Below are 7,500 nucleotides of genomic sequence, written 5' to 3' on the forward strand. Positions count from 1 at the left end.
CGAAAATGAATCATCGCAGACGGATACGCGCACAGTCCGAGACAAAACACGGCAGCGACGACAGCAACGCCGCGTCGACGTCTGCACTCGGGCAGGAAATCGACGGACGACGTTCGCTTGCGTCGGGCCGGACGCGCGTGAGACGCGTGCGCGATTCGTATTATATGTACGATTTTGTACTACCGTCCGACGGCCGGTCGGCCACCGTCACGGTCCAATAGTGCGTGCGCGAACACGAACACGACTGGACTCCCGAACGGCGCTTAGACCGACATCGAACGGGTCGCGATGTATTACTGAGAGAGAAGTGCACGCCGTCGACGAACGTCGACGGACGCGACCCGTGTCACACACGACGAACCCGCTAGGGGACACGTATGCGCGACATCGAGGCGCGCGCCCGTACGCCGTCGAATGACGATGAATCTCTCCGTTCGTTCATTCGAGTTTCGCAGGTTTACCCCTGAACGGTTTCACGTACTCTTGAACTCTCTCTTCAAAGTTCTTTTCAACTTTCCCTCACGGTACTTGTTCGCTATCGGTCTCGCGGTAATATTTAGCCTTAGATGGAGTTTACCACCCACTTAGGGCTGCACTCTCAAGCAACCCGACTCTGAGGAGCGTACCTCTCGCCGTCTCGCTCCGTCGCTACGGGCCTGGCACCCTCTACGGGAAAACGGCCCCGTTCAAGACGAACTTGGACAGGAGTGGCGACGACGAGAAAGCGATACCTCCCGAACACCACATCTCCCGCGATCGTTACAACCGCGGGATTCAGTGCTGGGCTATTTCCTGTTCGCTCGCCGCTACTAAGGAAATCCTGGTTAGTTTCTTTTCCTCCGCTTACTAATATGCTTAAATTCGGCGGGTGATCCTCCCTGATCTGAGGCCAACGATAAAAAAAAAACGAGGCAGACGCGATATCCGTCAACGCGACGGCGCCGCTTTCGTCGAGACGAGACGAGACGAGATCTTCATCATCATCCGTCCGTTCCGACGTCGGCGTCGACGCGCTCTTCGGACGTCGAGTCCGCCTACTATTCGTTATCGCGCGTGCACGCACGTGCGCGCGTTCGTTCGTTCGTTCGCCACCCCGCCGTCTGTGTATATAATGATAACACAGACACGAGAGACGACACGACGCGACGCGACACGAAACGACACGCCTCGAAAACGAATACGACGTTTACATGTCATCACGTACGCAATGCGCGCTTTATGTGTATACGTCGTAACGAAAACGGAGCTGTTTTATCGATATACGTTCGATCGATGTTCGATAACGAGAAACGTACGAACTCTCGCTCTCTCACTAGACTAGAAGAGATCGGCCCTCATATATCCGATTACCCTCTTTGATCGAACGATAGAACGACGATCGAAAGGTCGGAGATGGGGGCGCGCTCTCGACTAGACCGATCGACGAAGACGACGACGACGACGACGTAGACGACGTAGACGACGTAGACGTACGAATCGGTAGAGCGAGCGACGCTCTCGGTCTCTCACACATCGCGCATAACGAAACTCCGTGACGTAAACGTACACACGAACCGTATATAAATACAAAAATTTTGTAATATACACGAACACGCATGGTACATAAACATACATACACGTCGTATTGAAATATTTGAACGGACCGAGAGAGAGTCGGTTCGTATACGAATACGAATACGAACGAACTCTAAAACGGATACCGTCATGTGTTCGAGAATAACGTATAAAAGTTTAACATTACGAAAAACTATATACACATTAAACATTGAACAGTGTGGTATATATTTTTATACAGCCGGCCCTCAGACAGGAGTGGTCCTGGATGTTTCTCCACGGACCGCAATGTGCGTTCGAAATGTCGATGTTCAAATGTGTCCTGCAGTTCACACTATGACGCGCAGTTAACTGCGTTCTTCATCGACCCGCGAGCCAAGTGATCCACCGTCCAGGGTAATTGTTTATTTTCATGATGATTAGTTTCTACGATCACTGAAGCGATTCTATACACGCCCGTGATATTAGTTTGTTTAAATTTTTTTTTTTTTTTCTTTTTTTATTTCTTTTCAGTATATAAATAAAAATTAAAAAAAAAAAAAATATTAAAAAAAAAAAATTAAAAAAAAATATACGTTATTTGAAGATGACGATGCGCTATCGAAAGACGACAACATCGTGCTTTCCTCGAGAAACCGACGTCGAAACATCAGAAGGGACGCGTTGAACGACCCCGTTTTTATTATATTCGGAGTCGTCGTCTCGCATCCGAACGACATACGAACGCCGAACCGCATTTTCTTTTATTTCATTTTACGAAAAAAACAAACGAAACTTTCAGCGGACGCTTCTCGTATCCCCGCCGACTGACCGATCGACTGACTGACTGATCGTCGATCATCGTATCATCGTCTAGGAGAGCGTGTGAAACGCATCATCGCACGTATCGATCGAAAGCACGAGGCCTCTATGAAAATATGATATAACGCATAAAACACAAAACACGAAAACACATCGACGTCACCACGGATCGATATCATATTAAATTCAAAAACGAATTCAAATCGACACTCACATAACGACCGATCGATGTAAACGATGACGAGACTCGTAATCGAACGGAGACGACGACGCGTAACGTAGACGTAGACGTAGACGTAGACGAAGAACGAAAGACGAAAACGAAAACGAAGAGCGACGAGAGTCTTGAACTCGAAACGTATACAGTGTCGTATATATATTATACATGTGACTCGCGGCGCGGATTCTTGCCGGTCTACGTACACAGGTATAACGAAGACGACTACGGTAACGACGAGTGAAGACTGCACGCGTGCAACTTCGATGTTCGTTAGCTAGCGTTCTCGCTAGTTACGTTCGCCGCGTACATACGACGTCCACATTCGAATTGAAAGTGCACGATTACATACGTCTTACGACGATCGTTATATTCGTATCTCTTTTTATAATACTACGTTTTAATATATATACGTATATCGATTCGATGACGACGCTTCAGCGATACGTAATGTATTTATATATTTTTTTGCGAATATCGTTATTTTCATACGTGATGATACTAACGTCGAAGGCGATGACGACTCGTATATCAACGAACGCCTAGACGAAGACGACGTAGTCGTCGTCGTCGTCGGAGAAACGATAATGCGATCCACCGATCGAATTCGCATTTTTTCGTATTATGATTCTTTTTGGTTGTTGTTATTGTTATTGTTTTATTATATCGTCGTATATCGGCACTCTCATTGCTCTTTCGTGCTGCACTATTTATCTCGCTCGTATACAGAGAAGAGCTCGATCCGCACAGAGACGAAACAGAATTCGAGATAGATAAACGTACGTTAATGATCCTTCCGCAGGTTCCCCTACGGAAACCTTGTTACGACTTTTACTTCCTCTAAATGATCAAGTTTGGTCAACTTCCCAGCAACGCCGACGGCCGTGAAGCCACCGCGTGTCGGTCCGAAGACCTCACTAAATCATTCAATCGGTAGTAGCGACGGGCGGTGTGTACAAAGGGCAGGGACGTAATCAACGCGAGCTTATGACTCGCGCTTACTAGGAATTCCTCGTTTATGGGGGATAATTGCAAACCCCAATCCCCAGCACGAAGGAGTTTCAACGGGTTGCCCGGGCCTCTAGGCCAGGGAGAACATGCTGATTCCTTCAGTGTAGCGCGCGTGCGGCCCAGGACATCTAAGGGCATCACAGACCTGTTATTGCTCAATCTCGTGCGGCTCGAAGCCGCCGGTCCCTCTAAGAAGAATTTTAATACGCCGCCAGTGAGTTGCTCGACCGAAATCGGGCACACCTAAATGACGACGCCTATTTAGCAGGCTAGAGTCTCGTTCGTTACCGGAATTAACCAGACAAATCGCTCCACCAACTAAGAACGGCCATGCACCACCACCCACCGAATCAAGAAAGAGCTATTAATCTGTCAATCCTTCCGGTGTCCGGGCCTGGTGAGATTTCCCGTGTTGAGTCAAATTAAGCCGCAGGCTCCACTCCTGGTGGTGCCCTTCCGTCAATTCCTTTAAGTTTCAGCTTTGCAACCATACTCCCCCCGGAGTCCAAAATCTTTGGTTTCCCGGAAGCTGCCCGCCGAGCCATTGTAGTAACGTCGGCGGATCGCTAGATGACATATTTACGGTTAGAACTAGGGCGGTATCTAATCGCCTTCGAACCTCTAACTTTCGTTCTTGATTGATGAAAACACCTTTGGCAAATGCTTTCGCTGATGTTCGTCTTGCGACGATCCAAGAATTTCACCTCTAACGTCGCAATACGAATGCCCCCAGTTATCCCTATTAATCATTACCTCGGAGTTCTGAAAACCAACAAAATAGAACCGAGATCATATTCTATTATTCCATGCACGAAATATTCAAGCGGCATTTTGAGCCCGCTTTGAGCACTCTAATTTGTTCAAAGTAAAATTGTCGGCCCACCTCGACACTCACCGAAGAGCACCGCGATAGGATTTTGATATTGAACCGGCGTTTTACCGCCGGCTCACCGACGATATGCTCCGCAAACGTGTCAGTATCACCGCGGATGCGGTGCACCGACAGCGCGGCGCACAAATGCAACTACGAGCTTTTTAACCGCAACAATTTTAGTATACGCTATTGGAGCTGGAATTACCGCGGCTGCTGGCACCAGACTTGCCCTCCAATTGTTCCTCGTTAAAATATTTAAAGTGTACTCATTCCGATTACGAGGCCTCGAAAGAGTCCCGTATCGTTATTTTTCGTCACTACCTCCCCGTGCCGGGAGTGGGTAATTTGCGCGCCTGCTGCCTTCCTTGGATGTGGTAGCCGTTTCTCAGGCTCCCTCTCCGGAATCGAACCCTGATTCCCCGTTACCCGTGACAACCATGGTAGTCGCAGAAACTACCATCGAAAGTTGATAAGGCAGACATTTGAAAGATGCGTCGCCGGTACTGGACCATGCGATCGGCAAAAGTTATCCAGATTCATCAAAATTAACGACTTCGGACGAGACGCCCTCCGTCGATTGGTTTTGATCTAATAAAAGCACTCATCCCATCACTGGTCAGAGTTCTGATTGCATGTATTAGCTCTAGAATTACCACAGTTATCCAAGTAACTGAGTAAGATCTAAGGAACCAAAACTGATATATTGAGCCATTCGCGGTATCGCCTTAATACGGCTTGCACTGAGACATGCATGGCTTAATCTTTGAGACAAGCATATAACTACTGGCAGGATCAACCAGGGAGCTAACATAGATTATTCTCGACGACGACGACGACACGTCCGTGCGTGCTTGCGCGAACGCGACACCTTCGCCGTAAGTTTCTCTCATTTAACTCGATTCTCGTTTCTAGCAACGACGACGACGACGACGACGACGACGACGACGACGTTGTCTTCGTTCGTCGTCGCTTCGAAACGAGGTTCGTCGTACCGTATCGATTCGATCGCGTTAGACGCGATAGACTCTTACGGTTGACTTTTTTCATTCATTATCATAATAAATAATTATAAATAACCGACGACATCGAAGTAGCCCGAGAAGAGCACGACGACGACGACGACGATTCGTCTTCTAAGATGACACTCGACGGTCACGAATATGAATATTCGAAACGAGATCGTTCATTTTAGAAACACTTCCGTACACGATGTGCACGTATGTTATTGTTCAACGGATATATGTGTCGTGAAACATTCGGATCGACGCCCGGTGTTTGAGTGTTCGTACCGATACTCGGGTTATGTATTTTTCGTACATGATAGTTTTTGTTAATATAAAGAGTTTTAGGAACGACCGTTTCGCATACATTTCTATATGCATTAAACGAACGTACTGAATCTTTTAAAAACTCCGTCTGCCGCGTTTATCTCCGAAGACATCGTCATCGCACCACACATCGGGGTCCACAATAAATCTACACGAGAACGTCATACGTTATCATGTCGATGAATTTGTAGAGAGAGGAGCGATGACGACGCCGGAGTCGCTTTAGAAAGAGCAACTTACGTACGTCCGTCGGTCGGCACAGTTATAGAACGAAAAGTATATTTCTCCACATTATTTGTATAATATATTATTATTGTAAAACGACAACGCCGCGACGAGCTTACGACGACGACGACCGCGGCAGCAATACATTATAATATAATACAACAATACTAGAAGAAAACAACTTTTCGATAAGAGTCTTATCTTCAACGGTTGCGACGCGTCTCACGAAATAATATTTTCAAATATATCGTTCGACGTTCGAACCGAACGTACTCTATGTATATGCCGGACGATGAATATGACATTCGGCGCTTCATAACGGCGGATGTATTTTTTTCGAATATTTTTATATTTAATGTTTTATATATAATATCAACCCCCTCCCCGTCGCAAGGAATAAAACAAAGAACTCCCCCCCCACCCCCCAACCCCCCCCCCCCCCCCCCGAAAAATTAACGCGGTACGTTCGTGTATTGTGGAATCGAAGTTTATATTTTACGACGATAACATACTTTATTTTTCTGAAATATTTTAAAATAACATTAGAATCGAACACGATAACGATATCCGAGTGATTTCATTCGATCACTAAATTTGAACTATAACAGAACGATAATAAAATATCTTTGAAATGTGAAAAAAATAACGCGGTACGTTCGTGTATTGTGGAATCGAAGTTTACATTTTACGACGATAACATACTTCATTTTTCTGAAATATTTTAAAATAACATTAGAATCGAACACGATAACGATATCCGAGTGATTTCATTCGATCACTAAATTTGAACTATAACAGAACGATAATATAACATCTTTGAAATGTGAAAAAATTAATGCGGTAAGTTCGTGTATTGTGGAATCGAAGTTTACATTTTACGACGATAACATACTTTATTTATCTGAAACATTTTAAAATGACACTAGATTCGATCATTGCATTTGAACTATAACAGAAAGATAATATAATATCCTTCAAATGTGAAAAAATTAACGCGGTACGTTCGTGTATTGTGGAATCGAAGTTTACATTTTACGACGATATCATACTTTATTTATCTGAAATATTTTAAAATTACACTAGAATCGAACACGATAACGATATCCGAGTGATTTCATTCGATCATTGCATTTGAACTATAACAGAACGATAATAAAATATCTTTCAAATGTGAAAAAATTAACGCGGTACGTTCGTGTATTGTGGAATCGTAGTTTACATTTTACGACGATAACATACTTTATTTATCTAAAATATGTTAAAATAACACTAGATTCGATCATTGCATTTGAAATATAACAGAACGATAATATAATATCTTCAAAATGTGAAAAAATTAACGCGGTACGTTCGTGTATTGTGGAATCGAAGTTTACATTTTACGACGATAACATACTTTATTTATCTAAAATATGTTAAAATAACACTAGATTCGATCATTGCATTTGAACTATAACAGAACGATAATAAAATATCATTGAAATGTGAAA

The 7,500-nt window shown here is 44.6% G+C and overlaps 1 long non-coding RNA gene and 3 other non-coding genes across 4 annotated transcripts in view; 1 reads left to right on the forward strand and 3 right to left on the reverse strand.

The window, feature by feature from the left end:
• The window catches only part of LOC126780819 (large subunit ribosomal RNA), a 3,986-nt gene extending 3,094 nt beyond the window's left edge, over positions 1 to 892 (reverse strand). Inside the window, exon 1 of the ribosomal RNA XR_007670544.1 lies at positions 1 to 892. This exon is cut by the window's left edge and continues 3,094 nt beyond it. This is a non-coding gene — a ribosomal RNA (large subunit ribosomal RNA).
• LOC126780814 (uncharacterized) overlaps positions 1 to 7,500 on the forward strand; it is a 41,508-nt gene that overhangs the window by 12,467 nt on the left and 21,541 nt on the right. The window lies entirely within an intron of this gene.
• On the reverse strand, positions 1,797 to 1,953 carry LOC126780822 (5.8S ribosomal RNA). Its single transcript, XR_007670547.1, has one exon. It is a non-coding gene; the product is annotated as a 5.8S ribosomal RNA (ribosomal RNA).
• Positions 3,358 to 5,260, reverse strand: LOC126780816 (small subunit ribosomal RNA). Its single transcript, XR_007670541.1, has one exon. It is a non-coding gene; the product is annotated as a small subunit ribosomal RNA (ribosomal RNA).

The sequence above is a fragment of the Nymphalis io genome, unplaced genomic scaffold (genome assembly GCF_905147045.1).
Source record: "Nymphalis io unplaced genomic scaffold, ilAglIoxx1.1, whole genome shotgun sequence".
Taxonomy (NCBI): domain Eukaryota; kingdom Metazoa; phylum Arthropoda; class Insecta; order Lepidoptera; family Nymphalidae; genus Nymphalis; species Nymphalis io.